This window comes from Phacochoerus africanus, chromosome 7, assembly GCF_016906955.1.
Source record: "Phacochoerus africanus isolate WHEZ1 chromosome 7, ROS_Pafr_v1, whole genome shotgun sequence".
Lineage (NCBI taxonomy): Eukaryota > Metazoa > Chordata > Mammalia > Artiodactyla > Suidae > Phacochoerus > Phacochoerus africanus.
Window position 1 is genome coordinate 29,828,835 of NC_062550.1, and position 18,977 is coordinate 29,847,811.

Below are 18,977 nucleotides of genomic sequence, written 5' to 3' on the forward strand. Positions count from 1 at the left end.
GTCATAGTTCAAATTCAGCTTAAGAATATTAATTGATAGCATGCACAGAGACAGGTGTGTATGTACCTCTCACACAGGCACACACAGATACAAACACATAGGGTCATGGTTTGAGACTAATGATGGTTTTAATATCTGATTAAAACTTTACCCAGGAACTCGACTGAATGAAAGGAATAATGCAAAGACATCCTAAATGATCCTAAATATGTGTACTAATTTACAGAGCTTACTCACTGATGCTTTAGAAGACTTCTGAATCACAAATGTAACTATTAATTATAATGTTACTGGAATATTTGTAATCACTTCAAAATTAACCTTTATATCCTCGGGAGGTTTGCATTTATAAGAGTCACTTGGTGTCTCATAGAGAAACTAATTAGTCAACAAATGATAAATACAGAAAGAACACAAATTAGTTCTTTGTTTACTGCTACATGGAGGTACCCTGTAATTTGTATTGTAATTAAAATGTTTTCTATTGCAAACAGAAAAATATTTAATTCAGGGATAGATAATAATAGCGGTTTCAAGTGTTCCAAGAAATATGTTGACACATTCACTAGGCTTTACTGAATAGGCATTCACAATGCAAGAAGGAAAAGGTGGAAAAACAACTACAATCTAACCCTTATCAAAAGATCTTCCCTCTTCCATTACCACTGCTAGAATTTCTAAGATACTAGCTCCATAAAAGCCAACAATATTCTGGAATAGAGAAAACAAGAACCTTCAGAAAGGAAAAATAACTAATTTTTTAATCTAGCAAAATATTACTTTTCTAAAACATCATAAAAAGTAAAGCTTTCAAATATATGGGGGAAAAAGTTTATAGAGAAATGCCATCAGTTATCCATAAAAAGTTACAAGTTACAGTAGTTCCCGTCGTGACTCAGCAGTTAAGGAACCTGACTAGCATCCATGAGGATGCGGGTTTGATTCCTGGCCTCGCTCAATGGGTTGGGGATCCGGCATTGCCATGCGCTGTGGTGTAGGTCACAGATGCAGATTGGATCTGGCGTGGCTGTGGCTCTGGCCAGCAGCTACAGCTCTGATTGGACCGCTAGCCTGAGAACCTCCATATGCTGTGGCTGTGGCCCTAAAAAGAAAAAAAAGTTACAAGCACACTGTTACATTATTAATCTTCTTGTTTAACAAAGAATAGGAAAAAGCAAAAATTGGAGGGTTAAAATTTTAGTTATTTTTATTCTGCATGAATGAAGGCCTTGATCATTCATGCCTATTTTAATTTATTAACAAAATGTTCTTGACCTGCCAAAGAACAAAACATTTAAAATGAGGGTTTTTGGGTTTTTTTTTACTACAATGTTGATAGATTTAAATTGTGCCTTCCATGTACTTTTTTTCTTTTTTTTTTCTTTTTTTTTTTTTAATGGCTGCACCCACAGTACATGGACGTTCCCAAGGCCAGGGAATGAATCCAAGCCATGGCTGGGGGACCTATGCCACAGCTGCAGCAACAATGGATCCTTCAACACACTGAGCCACAGCAGGAACCCCCTAAAATTTTCTCTCTTCATTTAAAGAACGTTTGCTTAACTTCTAGTAATTGTAAATGATTCTTCCTAGTCTAAGATTTCTGACCAGTTTATGTTTTCTCTTGAGCCATCCTTGGCAGATTGACTTTTATGTCACTTTCGGATGGCCCTATTTTCTTTTTCATTTATCTGGTTACATCCTTCTCCTGACTTTTGAAACTGGTGATGACCATTTTTAGTGTCAATTTCCTTCATGTATATCAAAATAATGACTCTGTATGTTGAACTGAGGTGAGAGTTTATTGGTTTGTTTTCTCTCTGGTGTTCATTCTTCATTGTCTTAACAATGCTGAACCTTTCTTCAACTCCTCCTGTAATGGAGGCTTGACCCAAATCCTGATGATTGCATTGTGTCTTCTTCCTCCCATTCTCCAAGAAGTGTGGGAGCGGCAGCGGGGGGGGGGGGGGTGTTAAATAATCTGTAGTGAGAGTTCTAAGTCTTAGCTGTTTCTTCGTCTTTCTCAAACACTGAAATCTCAGTGCAGCCCTTGCTTCCTACCCACGAGACTTGCTCTGCTCTCCTGCCCTATATGAACACACCTCCTAGCAGTTCCCCATCAGCAGGAGGAGCATTCCTTGGCTTTAGCCCTGTGTGTCACTTTGTGCTTTGGTCCTATAAGTGGCACAGAGATACTCGTCTTTATCAGTTTTAATAGTTTCAGATTCTATTCTTCTGAGATTATAAAAAACAGTGCACCATTTCAAAGTAAAAAACATCCAGAGGCTGCTAATTTTGCGCTCTGTTCTTCCTTTCAACCATATTGGCATCGGGCATTCCTTCATATCCTAGCAATATTTTACCAAACTGAGTTTCATCTGTGGTCTAGTAAAGTGAAGGTTTTTGATATAAAAATAGCTAAGTGGTTAAAGGCAGCAGCTTGGACATTAGAGACCTAAGGTCATGTTTTACCAATTATAACTAATCATTTATCCTTTAAGAACTTTCAGTCTATTACACAAAATGAAGAATAGTATTATCACAAAATAGTTTAGCCAAGAATAAATGAAGAGTGCTTAATCAGAGTGTCCACTCAACAATTATTTTCATTATTTATATACTTGTAACCACCTCTCTACCTTATGAACCACCATCCACTGAAAATAATGAACTTCAGCTGGGAAAAGGTGAAAATAACACCATTAAATTCAAATCCCTCAGTTTATACTCAGGCTTTTCAATTTACTGGAACTATATTCATGCTTTTTCATGATTATCAGTGCTTATCCACCATGTATCAGAAGAATGGTTAAGAGTCAGAAGTTTTGATGTTCCTTGTGACACTTCACCCTTTTGTTGGATATGATCTCCCTGAATAACAGGCACCTCTGAATTTATCACTGAATATACACTCCTAAACAGCAAATCAGCAAGCTCTATGTTTTTACTTTATAGGATGAAAAATGAAAGTTTCTACAGCCATAAGTAAATTCCCCCTACAATTCCTGAAGTATCGGTTATTTGCTACTATAGCAGTAAAGGCTCAGATACTGGAAGAAGACACTTGTTTTCTCACTGACCATAGCACTTACTGACTGTGTGACATTAGATGTATTCCCTAACATAATTTGACTCTAAAATGTTTTTATCTCTAAAATGAAGATATAATATTGTGTAACTACACTGTGACTATTAAAAGAGGATATATATATATATATATAAGGATTTGATAAGTTTACTAATGTAAAATTTACTTTATGTTTTCCTCTATCTTTAAGAAGTCTATTTTCAACTTCCAATGAAAAACCATCCTAATCACTGGCTGACCTCAATAGCATAATGCCTTTTAAAATTTATTCATTATCATCTTCATCCTCCAGTATAAAACATTTCAACCATGAAATCTATAACAGACAAGTAATTACCTGATTCAACCTCCTCCAAATCCCCTCCCTTGTGTCCAACTTTTTGTTAGAGGCTGTAAGAGGGAAAAATTCAGTTTTATAACTTCTTATGCAACTAGGAGTGGCCATGTGACACAGTTCTGGCTAATGAAATATATGAGTAAGTCAGCCTAGGCCTCTCCCCTTCCTTCTTTCTTGTCACCTGAAACATGGATGTGACACCTAGGGATAGACAGCCATCTTTCAATCACTAGGCAACAAGCTAAAATCCTCAAGAGGATGAAATGAGATTTATTTTTCTTTTTAGGGCCACACCTGCAGCATATGGAAGTTTCCAGGCTAGAGGCTGAATCAGAGCTGCAGCTGCCAGCCTAAGCCACAGCCGCAGCAACATGAGATCCAAGCTGCATCCGTGACCTACACCACAGCTTATGGCAACCCCGGATCCTTAACCCATTGACAGAGGCCAGGGATTGAAACTACAGCCTCATAAAGACAATGTTGCATCCTTCCTTAACCTGCTGAGCCATAACAGGAACCCCAAAAAGACTTTTTTAAAAGGTTTCGAGGAGTTCCCATCATGGCTCAGCAGTTAACGAACCTAACTAGCATCCATAAGGATGTGGGTTCAATCCCGGGCCTCACTCACTGGGTTAAGGATCTGGCATTGCTGTGAGCTGTGGTGTAGGTCGAAATGCAGCTCAGATCATGCATTGCTGTGGCTGTGGTGTAGGCCAGCGGCTACAGCTCCCATTGGACCCCTAGACTGTGAACCTCCATGTGCTGTGGGTGTGGCCCCAAAGAGACAAAAAAACAAAACAAAACAAAAAGAGCAAAAAATACCAGCCTTCGATCTCTAAGAGAATGACCAATTTTGTATACCATTCCTGCATTACCCTCTCCCAGAATTCTTGTTATATGAGAAAACATAAGTCCATTTTTAAGATGCTTGACTGGTTTTCTGGTATTTGCTGAATGTACTGCTATGTAACTCATCATTCAAATTTGTGCCAGGGCAAGTGAGAAACTAGAGGAAGTAATACTGCAGTAAGAAATAAAAATCTATGGACATTCACATAAGAGTTACAAACCTGAATACTTATATTTCCTCCAAATAACCCATTTCATTTCCTTTTGTGTTCCTATTCCTCCCTCCACACACATTATTTAAATTCTAAATTAAAATAATATATAAAGAGAATAGCACAGAAATACTTATAATGCAAAGATTGCAATTCCCTGACCAGCTACTCTGAAGAAATCCCTTTTTCTTTTCTTTCTTTTTTTTTTCCTGCTTCTTTTCTCCACATTTCTACAAAATATATTTCTATTTCTTGATTTATAAATATTAGACATTACCAATTTTCCACCATTATGGATGACGATTTGGCTCATATCCAATCCCACATTCCTCTCTATCTTTCCAACATGGTTATATCATTCTTATTGAAATTATCAATCAGCCTTTAAACTATCATGAACAAAATTAAAATAAATGCTTACTTAATTTTCATGCAGCTTTTCCTCCTAGAATTTTTATATGCTTTGAAATTTTACAGGATGCATTTAATAATTAGTGTATTTCATTCAATTCACTAAGCTCTCAATGGGTCAATTCATTCAAATGACTGACATGCACCAGTTCTGTAATTTTTTCTATATTTGATAATTACCTTTGTTCCATTTTCTGTTTTACCCTTCTGATCTGAATCTCACAGAATCTCATCTTCTCAGTCATTATTTTTCCTCTCATAGTTGCCATCTATTTTATTTTCTAAGAGATTTATTTGATTTTAAATTTTTAGCCATCACAGTTTAAACTCCCAATTGCTCTTTGTTATTTTAAATAAGATTATAGTATTTCCTATATATGAATTACTTCATATACCTCTAAGGAACATTAGGATTGGATTTTCTTAAATTTTTGCAGGGTAGAGAGGATGCAAGTTTTCTTTTATTCTGAAAAATAACAATATTTCTTCCAGGTTCACATTTTGCTATTTTTTTGTTAAATCTCCATTGCTCATGTTCAAGGGTTTATTCACATCTGGTAACCACTGATTCATCCATTATATTTAATAGTAAAATAGTCAAACAAAAAAAAAGCTGATCAGAAGTTCTGAGGAATAAAGAAAAGGCCTATGTAAAGTGTGTTCGGGAAAAGCTTTTTTCGCTAAGCAAATTTTCAGATGTCAATTTTTTCAGACACTCTGGAAAGAGTAGATACCAGGTGTCTGGGTGTCTGGCATTTTGTTTGAGGGTTGAGAGTGTAGATCTTATATGTTAACTATTTGATATTGATACGTTCACTTAAGTCTCTATTTTCACCTCCAGATGCCATATTCTGCCTTCAGGTCTCTACCTGGCATCTCTGATTAGAGAACTGCCTTCTTTATTTTCATCAGAGTGGGAATGCAGTCAATTGCGTCCAGTCACTCAGTGAGAAGGTGAAGGGAGAGAAAATATTGGTTCTTTCAAATATTTACTTCCAATGTTAACTCATTTAACTTGTCCCTGCCCTCTGTTTCAAGCAACATCTTTGTTTCAGAGTTATTTTAATGAAAGAAGTAATGCTTTCTTGATATCTTTGATATCTTCCTTTCTCATTCTTATTTCTTTCTTTCTGTTCCTTCTCAGAGGAGCATACTATTATGATGTATATTGGGTATATTGTTTATATTTTTACTAGATATAGAACATGTCTAAAATACATATAGTATGTATATTGGTATACTGTTTACATTTTTACTAGATTTAGAATATGCCTAAAATATAGTATTATTTTTATAAATTTTATAAATTCTACATAAATGCTATCAAGCTGTACACATTGTTCTTGGATTGTTTTTGAGCTTGATCTGTTTTATTTTTATTATTTTTTATTAATATATAGTTGATTTACAGTGTTTTGCTGATTTCAGCTATACAGTATAATGACCCATATATATATATATATATATATATGTATATATATATATACACACACATATAATGACATATATATATTCTTTTTCCCATACTATCTATCATGTTGTATCCCTTGGATATAGGAAATTGGAAATAGTTCCTTGTGCTGTACAGTAGGGCCCCACTGCTTATCCATTCTAAATATAATAGCTTACATCTACCAACCCCAAACTTCTTGTTATACATCCCACCCCTTTTCCCCTCCCCCTTGGCAACCACAAGTGGTTCTCTACGTTTCTGAGTCTGTTTCTGTTTTGTAAATAGATTCACTTGTGCCATATTTTAGATAGCCAAGATGTGGAAACAACCTAAATGTCCACTGACAGATGATGGATTAAGAAGATTTGGTACATATATACAATGGAATACTACTCAGCCATAAAAAGCGAAATAATGGCATTTGCATCAACATGGATTCAGCTAGAGATTCGCATACTAAGTGAAATAAGTCAGAAAGAGAAAGACAAATACCAAATAATATCACCTAATGTGGAATCAAGCAGCATCTTTGAGATGGGAACATCTCTCAGAGTCAGTGAGTCTAATCAACTTTCTTCTCATTCATATCAGTGTGAGAATATTCTATGTCTTTCTCCTCTATATAGTTGCACTTATTTGTACAAAAGTTTATAAAGTCTCTTATCTATAGATGTGGTTCCCATTTTATTTTTGTGGATTTTCATCTTTTCTATGGTTATATTTAGTGAGCACTGGGTAAACTAAGAGAAACATATGTGGTCAATCCACATAACCAGTAAAAACATATTTTAGATAACATATGGTATATTTACACAGAATAGAAAAACTAAGATTAGGTAAGGGCATATCAAAGACAGCAATTAGAATGGTTTCTGAAATGCCTGTCTCTCTATGAATATGGATTGGGGAATGCTCTCTCTAAAGAGCCAATCAATTGGTAAAAGAAGAGCAGAATAATGAGTAAATACTCAGAAAATAATGCCAATTAGAATAGCTTAAAGTAATTGGGAGCATTTGGCTTCGAGGCGATAAGCTGGCAGTGAGGGATGACTCAGAGCTCAGATGTCGTGACTAGTTCTCCTCTTGTTTTCCATTTTAACAGACAAGACAGCAAAGTGTAAAATGCTTGCCTCAAAAGAAAATTTGAAGAACCTTCCCAAAACCAAAATACTATTTAGTGAACTGCACAATTTGTTTCACATCAACTGAGATGATTTAAACAAGTAATATAAGTTCATTTTATATGAAGGAGGATATGAACATAAAACAGAGGTCCAGATTAAAAGGGCAAAAACAAAAATTACAATAACAGATAAAAGGAGTCCTCAATTTTGCATGGTATCTTATAAACGCAGCTCTTTGCATCAGTTTCCCATGGCTGCCATAAAGAATTACTGTAAACTCGGTGGAAATAATATAAATTTAGTTTCTCATAGTTCTGTAGGCCAAAAGTCCATAATCAAATGAATGTTTGTAAATTAAATTTTATGTGAATAATCTAAATACCAATAGAAAAAGAGCCCATTATAGTGGTCAGTACCAAATCCCCAAAATACAAGAGGTACTGTGTTTGTAAAATAACTGTTACTTTTAAAATGTGGTAATTAATGTAACCTTAATTTTATGATTTAATTAAGCAAATAAGAACACACTTAACAGAGGGTATTACTCCAGTGGACCCAAGTGTTCTGGTCAAATATTTTTAGAAATTAATCAATCTAATAGCAACATTTCAATGGCAAGAAAAGTTCTGTGAATGGATTTATTTTACTAGCGAAAAATGTTATTCACTCTAAATATAGGAGAGAAGCACACAGATTTAAAGTAAATGCATGAATATTAAATTTATTTGAATCCTAAATTCATTACTTATTAATTCTATGACCATATATAAGTTCTTCAATGTCTCTGTACCTCGGGTTCCAATTTACAATAGAGATAATCCTTCTTTCATCAGGTTATTGTTAAGAGTAAATGAGTGAATATGTTTCAAGCACTAAGAAAAGTAAGGGCTAATAAAATCTTTGTATAATAATTATCATTTTTAAAAATAACCTGTAGGTAGAATCCTCAAATATTTTAGCAATACCTTTTTAGGTATAAAGCAGCAAAATATATCAGTTCTAGTTCTTAGCTAATTATAAGCATAAGAGTCTAGAAGCTAAAATATTGTACCCAATGGCTTCAGTTAACTAAATCAACTTTAAAAATATTTATTAAATGCTTTCTTTGTAGCAGTTATTGAGCTGGATAGTAACTGAAAAACAAAAATGAGTAAATATTAATTTCAGCCTTCAAAACTTTACAGTTTATTTAGAAAGACAAATAATTATACAATGATACTCAATACCATATTATAAGTACTGCTACAAAACAAAGGCCCTGGAATAGTAAAGGGGGAAGTTATTAATTTTGTCCATGTGGGTTTTGTAGTTCTGTAATAAAACGGATTTACTGACACTCGTTAAGATGGACTTTAAAGTGTTAGCTTGATAAGGACAACGTATGAAGCAGAGTGTGTCCGTAGACCTGGGAGTAGGGTAATTGGAAGCAAAGGGCATGTATAATGGGCTGAGGGTAAGTGAGGAAGGAGCATTCACTTGAAGCTTTATGCACTAGGATGAGGCGTCTGAATTTTCTCAGTGATAAGGGGAAATTGTTAACATTCTTTTTTTTCTTCTTTTTTTTTTGAGCAATGGAAACAGCCTATTAAAGCTATATTTCAGAAAGTTATATTTGAATTAAAACTGTTTTAAAAAATAAAAGGAAGGCACTCAAATAGAGCACTCTTATATACAAATATCAGTCTACATAAGGAATAATGAGAACCTGATCAATGCATAGGGGAATGTGGGGGGGGGGCAGAAATAAATGACATTATGCAAGTCAAATCAACAGGATTTTTTGGTTGCCTATAGAGGAGACCAGAGACCTCAAAGCTATGCCAAAAAAAGAGCCAACAGGAAGGAATAAAATCTTGTGGGCAAGAATGAAGGGTGGCAATGATGCTAGGTGAGTACAGAGTCACGGAAATAAAAGCAATTCTTTCCCATAAAGGAGAGATTGCCCCTCACTACCTATACCTATTTCAAAAGAGTGAAATCTGACAAATGTTTAGGCAGATGGGTGGATATATACATACACAACACATATATGTTGTAAAAAATGATGGAAAGCCATGAACAATAAAGAATCATAAAAGGTTAGGAAAGAATTTCATATGGCAGGGATGATTTGGAAAGTATCAAGTCTGCTTGCTCTCAAAAATAAAAGATTGAGAGAATAGGAATTTAGAGATATTTTAGGAAAATGGCAGTAACAGTAAGACAAATTTAATATTTTTGTAAGGGAGGATACAGTGGAATAAGACATGAACCTACTTCCTAAAACAAGAGCTTAAGACTGGAGTGATTATGGGCTTGAGTAATAGCGAGTAAACTCAAGGGAATACATTTAATTCCTCATGTTGGTCAAAAGCAACATGAGCTAAATAAAAGAATTATTCAAATGCAGTGAGGACATAATACAATAAATATATTTCTCACTATTTTATGACTTCTAGTTATAATTACCTGCCAGGGAGATGAGAGGAATACAGAAAGCAACAGCAGAATGAGTACCAGGGCTGTGTCACAAAGCAGAAATGGTGGCTATTCTGCCATAAAGTAACTTAGATACTTATAGCAAGGCCATCATGAAAGTGCTAATCATGGCTAGGTATAGAAACAAAAGGCAAACAAAGTGATGGACTAAGAGAGGCAGACGAGTACAGGGAAAACAAAATTAGATAGAAAACTGAATCAACAAGTGAGAAAGAAATGGGAGAAGTCAAAGGAACATTGGGAGTGACTCTTTAAAGGTAAGTTAGATGATGTCTAGGAATTGAAGCTAGAAATCTTTGCATTAAGGGCATTAAGTAACAGATTATTAAAACATATTTTCTCCTGTTTTTTAGCAGAAACAAGATATCAGATCAAACCATGGATCAGAAGCACACAAAGAGCAGGGGATAGTCAGATCAATTCTTTCTACAGAGTACATTAAAGATAATTTTTAAAACATTTCACAATTACATGATTTACTTCTTTTAAATAAAATATATTAGATAATCCTGGGCTTATGCACGGTTTTGATTTTCACTGTCATCAGTTAACAAGATGCCATAATTCATTTATTCATTCTTTCATCCATTTAGCAGTTGAGTATGTTCCATATTCAAAGCACTACTCCAGAAAAATGTCTACAATAGGATACAGATGTGGTTGCCATATAGTTTACTATACAGTTACAGAGATAAACACAAACTAAATGATCATAAACAGGGATAGAATATACAAAGTTGCCATGAGAGCTTAAGACAAAAGAAGTTGACTAGTCAATGAGAACATTCCTTAGGAAATAGCACTTGACACATGATAAATGCAGGTGAGCAAGTAATAAATGCATTTATGTATGTTTGTTAGGGATAGGAGAGAGAGGGTGGTCATAAGCAATCATGTATGCAAGACACTGTATGCAAACACCTGTGAATGTAAGAGAAAAAGGCATATGCCAAACACTTCATTCCAGGAACTGAAAACAGTCCCATACTATTAGAGCACAGAAATAGACAGGCAGGGGGATACAGCAGGTTTCTATATGCTGTATTTCTATATTAAATATTTTAGCCTTTATTCTAAAGGCATTTGGATACTAAGCAACTCACATAAACAGGAGTTGTCATAAGTAGATTGCATTAAGATCATTCTGGCTGCAGGGTGGGAAAGAGGTTATATAGAAGCCAGTGCAAATAAAGATTACTTAATAAGATATTGCAATAGACCAGAAGATATAAAGCTGATTGAATCAAGGGTTGGAAGGGGGGAGAAGTTGATGAATTTATAGGAAATTTAGGAGGTTCAACTGACTGACAGGACTCGGTGATGAATGGCATGGAAGTAAAGGTGAGGAAGTTGTCAAGGATATCTTTTTTTGGTACAGCTAGATGAGTAATGGTCTCATTTATTGGGATAGGGAACTCAGGAAGAACATCCTGTTTTGGAGCAAGTGAACTCAAGTGCTTTATCTGTGAGATATCACATCTGATATTCCCTTGAGACTTCTTGGTGGCAGTGTCAAATTAGCAAATGAATATTCTGTTTTAGAGCTCAGTGGAAGGGTCTAGGTCTAGGCTGTGAGGTTTCTAATGACAGGATGGAGAAGAATACAACTGCAAAGATGTGGTCACCAAAGTAGTAGGTAGTCCAGGACACCAAATAGCACGTAAACAAGGGAAGGAAGGTTTGATTTTGCTGCATTTCATTTTTGCTTTTGTTTTTGTTTTTTCCAAAGAGGGAGACTGCAATAAAAAATGCTTATCCCTGCTTAATGGTCAAATAAATTAAGAAGTGAAAAAATGCAAGATGGCTTGGGGGATATAGAAGTCATTTAATAATCTCAGACAAAACTATTCAGCAGAGTGGTAAGAGTAAAAATAGATTAGAGTAGGTTGAACTCAAAGTAGGAAGTGAGGAAACAGACAATCAAAAACATTAATAACTTGGTCAAGAAGTTCATCTTAAGAGAAGATGTGGGGGAAGGGACACTTCTTCCAGCCACTATGAAGTAAATGGAATTGAACACACTCTCCCAACATAAACAACTAGAACACCAGACATAGAATATGGAACAACCATTTTAAGATATTGGTGAGGAGGCAAGGAGACATTGCGAGCTCAGAAGAAAATGAGGTACACCTGTATTTACCTTCCTTTTCAAACTAGATATTCCTTGGCAGAAACAGCTACCCTGGGGCGTTCATGAAATCCTGGCAGAGATGATGGAGTTCCCATCATGGTGCAGCGGAAATGAGCCTGACTAGGAACCATGAGGTTGGGGGCTCAATCCCTGGCCTTGCTCAGTGGGTTAAGGATCCAGCGAAGCCATGAGCTGTGCTGTAGGTCGCAAATGGGGCTCGGATCCTGTGTTGCTGTGGCTCTGGTGTAGGCTGGAGGCTACAGCTGCCATTAGACCCCTAGCCTGGGAACCTCCATATGCTGCAAGTACAGCCCTAAAAAGGACAAAAAGACAAAAAAAAAATCTGGCAGAGTTGAGGAGATAGAGTTGAGCTATCAGCAAAGGATGGTGGTGAAATGTGCAGGACAAATTAACAAAGAGAGAGAGGGTGGAGGAAGAAGCTACACAAGGGAAAAGTTCAAGAAATCTGCATAGGGCTTTCCTCAAATCTTCTGATGACTATTAAGCCACAGATGCATAGGTAGAAACTCCATGAAGTTAACTGAAAAAAATTGCCAGGGAACTTTAAGAAAATTAACTTCCAGAAACTTAAATGTAAGGCCAGATACTATAAAACTCATAGAGGAAAATATAGGCAGAACACTCTTTGAGGTAAACCAGAGCAATAATTTTTTGGATCCACCTCCCAGAGTAATGAAAATAAAAATGAAAATAAACAATGGGACCTAATTAAACTTAAAAGCTTTTTCACAGCAAAGGAAACCATTTAAAACAAAAACAAAAATACGACCCACAGAATGAGAGAAAGTCTTTTCGAACAAAGCAAACAAGAAGGGATTAATCTCCAAATACACAAACAGCTCATGAAGCACCATATCAAAACAAGCAAACAAACAAACAAAAAACCCACCCAATCAAAAAGGACCTAAATAGACATTTCTCCAAAGAAGACATACGGGTGGCCAAAAAAACACATGTAAAGATGCTCAACATCACTAATTATTAGAGAGATGTAAATCAAAACTACAATGAGGTATCACCTCACACCAGTCAGACTGATCATCATCAAAAAGTCTACAAACGATAAATGCTGGAGAGGGTGTGGAGAAAAGGGAACCTTCCTACACGGCTGGTGGGAATGTAACCTTCGGTACAACCACTGTGGAGAGCAGTGTGAAGGTTCTTTAAATACAGAACTACCATATGATCCAGCAACCCCACTCCTGGGCATTATACCCAGAGAAAACCGTAATTCAAAAGAATACATGCACCCTGATGTTCACCGCAGCAATGCATAAAATGGCTAAGACATGGAAACAACCTAAATGTCCATTAACAGAGGACTGGATAAAGAAGATGTGGTACATATATACAATGAAATATGGCTCTGCAATAAAAAGAATGAATAATGCCATTTTTAGCAACATGGATGGACCTAGAGATCACAGTAAGTGAAGTAAATCAAAGACAAATATCATACGAGATGATTAACATGTGGAATCTAATAAAAATGACAGAAAATAATTTATTCATAAAGTATAAACAGACTCAAAGATTTCAAAACCAAACTCATATTTACCAAAGGGGAAACTTAGGCTGGAGGGATGGATTGGGAGGTTGGGACTGGCATATACACACAAATATACACAGAATAGATTGGTAAAAAAAGGACCTATTACATAGCTCAGGGAAATCTATTCAATACTCTGTGATGGCCCATATTGGTAAAGAATCTGAAAAAGAATGGATATAAATGTATATGTATGGCTGATTCACTTTGCTGTACACCTGAAACTAACACAACTTTGGAAGTCAACTATACTCTAAAAAAATGTATTTAATAAAAGAAAGAAAGTAAAACAACTTCCAGAGCTAATATAATACTGGAATACAATAAAGTTCTGGCCAATAAAAAGGAGAGAATTCTTCCAATACCAAACGATTTAGGAGAAACACTAAAAGGGTGATACGCAACAAACTTTGTAACAGTGGTTCTCAATTAGGGATGATTTTATTTCCCCAGAGACCTTTGCTAATGTCTGGAAACATGTTTGGTTTTCCCATTTGGGAAAGGAGAGGTCAGGGATGCTGATAAAAATCCTGCAATGCATGGGACAGTCCTCCACAGCAAAGTATTATCCATCTAAAAAATCAATAGTGGTGAGCTTAGAAATTCTGTAGCAGCGTAGAATTACCGTCCTTACTATGTGGAACCTCAGGGGGTTCCCATGTTTTGCTTTTTCGAAGGAAGGTTTCCGCCATTGCCCGGGAACAGCTGAAACTAATAGCAATATATAAGTCAAGTTCCCTTGAGCCTTGCCATAAATTGTGTGAGCCTCAGTCTCCGTGTCTCCCGTTCAGGGCTCTCAGAACCTTGCCATGAGTGGGATCCACTAAATGCCACAAGGAGTTCTGACACTCATGTTCACGGAATTGTCTGAGGGCTGCTCCTGAAAGACAGGACACAGCCTTCTTTCACAAGCCTGTGTGAGACTGAGTCATCGAGGTGGTACCTATGTGTTGATGTGTTGTGATTCTCACTCATGGTGAACACAGGGTGAGTTCAATCATCTCCTGGCTGATGAAATGCTGCCACCAACCCTTGGGCTTGAGAAGCTCAGTGAGCTAGTGGATAGGCTCATTCAACCATGTGCCCCCAAGTTCTGGTCATCAGCACCTGAGGGCAGTAAGGTGGAATTAGGTATCCCTGACCCTCTTCATCCTACCATTAACTCTGGCTCCCAATGAAGTTACTTCATCATGTCTACAGGATCATCAGTCAGGCAGTCCTCTAGGTGTGACCCTGCCCCAACCTCCAAAAATTTTCAAACCATTGCTCTTCTGATTATGCCCTCTCTTGACTCCAATCTATATGCTGAGGGTTTGCTTTACTGGGTTGGCTTTATGTTGTTCCAGATGAAGAACGGTTATCCTTTGAGCAAAAGACACTGCTATTAACACTCCACCCACAGACCCTTCACCCATACTCCCCATTAATGACAATGAATGAAATGTAAGGTTGCTCTCAACCTTGAAAAAGATTACGTTTTAGGAATGTAGTTACTGCAGAATAAAGAACTAGAGGAGAAAAAGATAGAAAATGGGCTTTTCTACAGGCATGCTATAAAATTCTGACTGGAAAATTTATCATAAACTCAAAACAATATGTGCTTTTTCTGCATACTCTAATAAGACATAGATTTGTACTTATCACTAATAAAAAGCATTCCTACAATTAATATTCTTGCACTGCTCTTAACAACTCACAAATGGGGTAAGCAGTACGTGTTAGAAAGTAAAAAGTACCATGTAAAATCACATTTGAACCTGGTAGGCATTCACAAATTCACTGTAATCTCACTTTGAAAGAGATCCCTGAATGTAGATCCACTGAGTTTTTGCTATTCTACCTTGCACAGTGCCTTCTACAAAAATTCCTCTGTGTGGCATTTATTTAAATTAGCCTCCATTAAAAGGCTGCCCTATTATGTTTATTGCTTAAGGTAGTATTAATGTAACCTGTAGTAGATTCACAATATTGTGTATTGAATTTTAACTAAAAAATTAAATTTCAAGATAATTCGGCACTTTTTCCATTTAGTTTTAAAACATATTAAAACAAAAATGCATATTAAAATTGAAGAGTCTTAATATTATGAAAATGAATGGCACAAGTAGAGAAAATAGAAAAATGTTAGTAAACCCATTCTGAATTAAAGAATATGAAGGACGTATTGTCTTTATTTTGAATGCTGCTTTCTTTAAAGAAATCTAAACTTTGGGGTAGAGTGAAAGAGAAAAACAGTAACTAAGTGGAGCTTTATTTTCTTGGATCTTTTGTACTTTCTCCATTATGAGACTTAAAAAAAGAAGCTTTAACTTACATAGGAACTGCGTGGAGCGGCGTCCGGAGCTGCTGGGGCTGCTGAAGAAGCAGGCGCAGGTGTGAAAACACACCCTCCTCGAGGGTAACCACCTGATCCACGCGAGACTCACGGGGCCACAGGGCCAGCAGGCGTCAGGGTGAGCTGAAGCGCTGGTGGATGCCCAAGACAGGCTTAGTGCCTTCGAGTGACCTAGGCTTGCTGGAGCCCACCTCCTTTGAGATGAGCCGGAGGCCTCTATTTGCTGGGGCCTGCTAGAGCCAAGGAGCCACCTGCTGGAGTGACAGGTACGCAAGGGGCGAGGCCTGGCGGGGGGCGGGGGGGGGCGAGGCCTGGCGGGGGGCGGGGGGGGGCGAGGCCTGGCGGGGGGGGGGGGGGGGGAGGGCTGGAGGAGGGAGACGCAGGGCTAGACAGTTTCTGGATTCCTAGATGCCCGCTGGAGACCTGGTGTGATGGGAGCCTCCTAGGGCGGTTGCAGCCCGCAGGCGCCAGGTGAAAATGGGGCCTGGTTTTCCAGGAGCCCCGAGAGAGCTCTACTGTGGAATCCATGGGGGTCATGGAGCTTGCAAGCAGCTGGGCTAGGTTCTTGGGAGCCCAGAGGGAGACACCTAAGGCTGTGGCAGTGGGCATGGTGTTGGGAGTAGGCGGAATGTGCAGCGGCTGGGTCAGAAGGGAAGACCAGAGCTCACCTTAACTCGGCGCCCTGGGCCAGGTGTCTCTGCTTACACATGCGCATGAGCATGCGGCACTGCCAGGATTTGGCGGAGGGGTGCGGGATGGAACCCATGTGAATCTGCCTTTCCCATCCTCCGCAACGGGCCGTTTTTTATTGCTGTCCTTCACTCCTTAAAGGGGCCTTTCTTATTGCTGTGCTTTCTCTTGTTGCTGTGCTTTCTTATTGCTGACCTTCACCTGGAATCTTTGGCTCTTGTGAAGGTATTTTCTGAGCAGATAGGTGGGGGATTGGGGGGCGGGGGTTGCTGAGGGGTAGAAATCCCTGTGCCGCTAGTTTGCTCGTGTCCAGACAAGAATTTCAAAAAAGTTATTACAAGTATGTAATACAAAGGAAAGTTTGCACATAATGAAAAGAGAAATAACAAAAAAACTAAATGCATCTTTTAGAGATAAGAGATTTCATGTATGAAAGTTTTAACCAGCTATGTATATACTGTAGGAGAAAAAGATAAGGGAGCTTGACAATATAGCAAAAGAAACCATCCAAAATGAAGCACAGGGGAGAAAAAGACTGAAAAAATTGAAAAGTTTCAGTGATCCAAGTGACAGTATCAAGCATTCTGAATTATGCAGTTTAATACTTGGGAAATAGAGAAGAATTTGGGGAAAAATATATATATAATATATACTATATTATATGGAAAAATACTTACTGAAAACCTTTCTAATTCAATGCAAAGTATAAATAGATACGAAAAACACAAAGACCATACTAAAAATATCATTATCAAATTGCTGAAAAGTAAAATAAAACAAAAAATTGGACAGAAGCCACAAAAGTATTTCATTGTCCATGCGCAGTGAAACAAAGATAATGGTCACACATTTCTCATGAGAAAGAGCAAGCCAAAAATAATTGGAATAGTATTAATGAGCCTAAGAAAGAAAACTACAAGCCTAGAATTTTTATTCAGTAAAAAACATTCCTCACAATTTCAGGAAAAATAATTTTTTTTCCCAACAGCTAAGTATATTGCCAGCAAAACTGAATGCTTAGATTTTACTTAGAAATGAAAGGATGTGCATACAACCACTGACATTTTGTGTGTTATATTGAATTTCTGCTTGTTTGAGTACATGGAGTTTTAACCTGGCATCACTGCCTTTATGAGCATGATGACTAATCCTTTTTCCTGAACTCCCTAAATGGCTTTCCAGATACATCTCTCAGCTAAGGGCAGGTCTCAGTAATCATAGTGTAAACACAGCCAAGACTAAATAGCTGTGTTTAAAAAATTAGTTAATATCCCTCACATTTTGTAAATTATTTTCTCATTCAGATTCATTTAAAGAATACATTATTAAGGAACTTGACTTTAACATGCAGTCCAATTTTAGTATTTTATGCATTATTTCAATATATTATTTGGAAGAATTTTCGGTATTTTCTGCCTGTATTTTTTTAATTTTTTTTTTCTTTTGTCATTTTAGGGCCACACCCACAGCATATGGAGGCTCCCAGGCTAGGGGTCTAATTGGAGTTGTAGCTGCTGGCCTACAGCAATGCGAGAGCCACAGCAATGCCAGATCTGAGCCGCATCTGTGACCTACACCACAGCTCACGGCGACACCAGATCCTTAACCCTCTGAGCAAGACCATGGATGGAACCCGCAACCTCATGGTTCCTCGTCAGATTTGTTTCTGCCACACCATGATGGGAACTCCTGCCTGTATTTTTTTACATTTGATATCTTTAGTTTGGTAAAATTGGAACAAAACCAGTTGTTTGGTGGGATAAATTAATATGTGATTTATACTAATTTTAATTTTACTTGAAGAATATCTTCAGGATTATCTGTTTCACCTTGCCCAACCCACAAGAGAGTTAATTAAAATTTTGTAGATTAATTGAGCAAATTTCAAGTATTTTTAAATGTAATTTATCCTGGTTTTTTTTTGTTGTTGTTGTTGTTGTTGTTTTTTTGTCTTTTTGCCTTTTCTTGGGCCGCTCCCGTGGCATATGGAGGCTCCCAGGCTAGGGGTGGAATTGGGGCTGTAGCTGCTGGCCTACACCACAGCCACAGAAATGCCAGATCCCAGGCGTGTCTGCGGCCTACACCACAGCTCAAGGCAACGCTGGATCCTCAATCCACTGAGCGAGGCAAGGGATCGAACCCTCAACCTCATGGTTCCTAGTCAGATTCTTTAACCACTGCGCCACAACGGGAACTCCTATCCTGTTATTTTTTAACTTTTTGCTGTAATGTGTAAGCCAATTATTGAATATGCTAAAATACTTATGCATTCTATCATCCATTATTTATTTTAAAT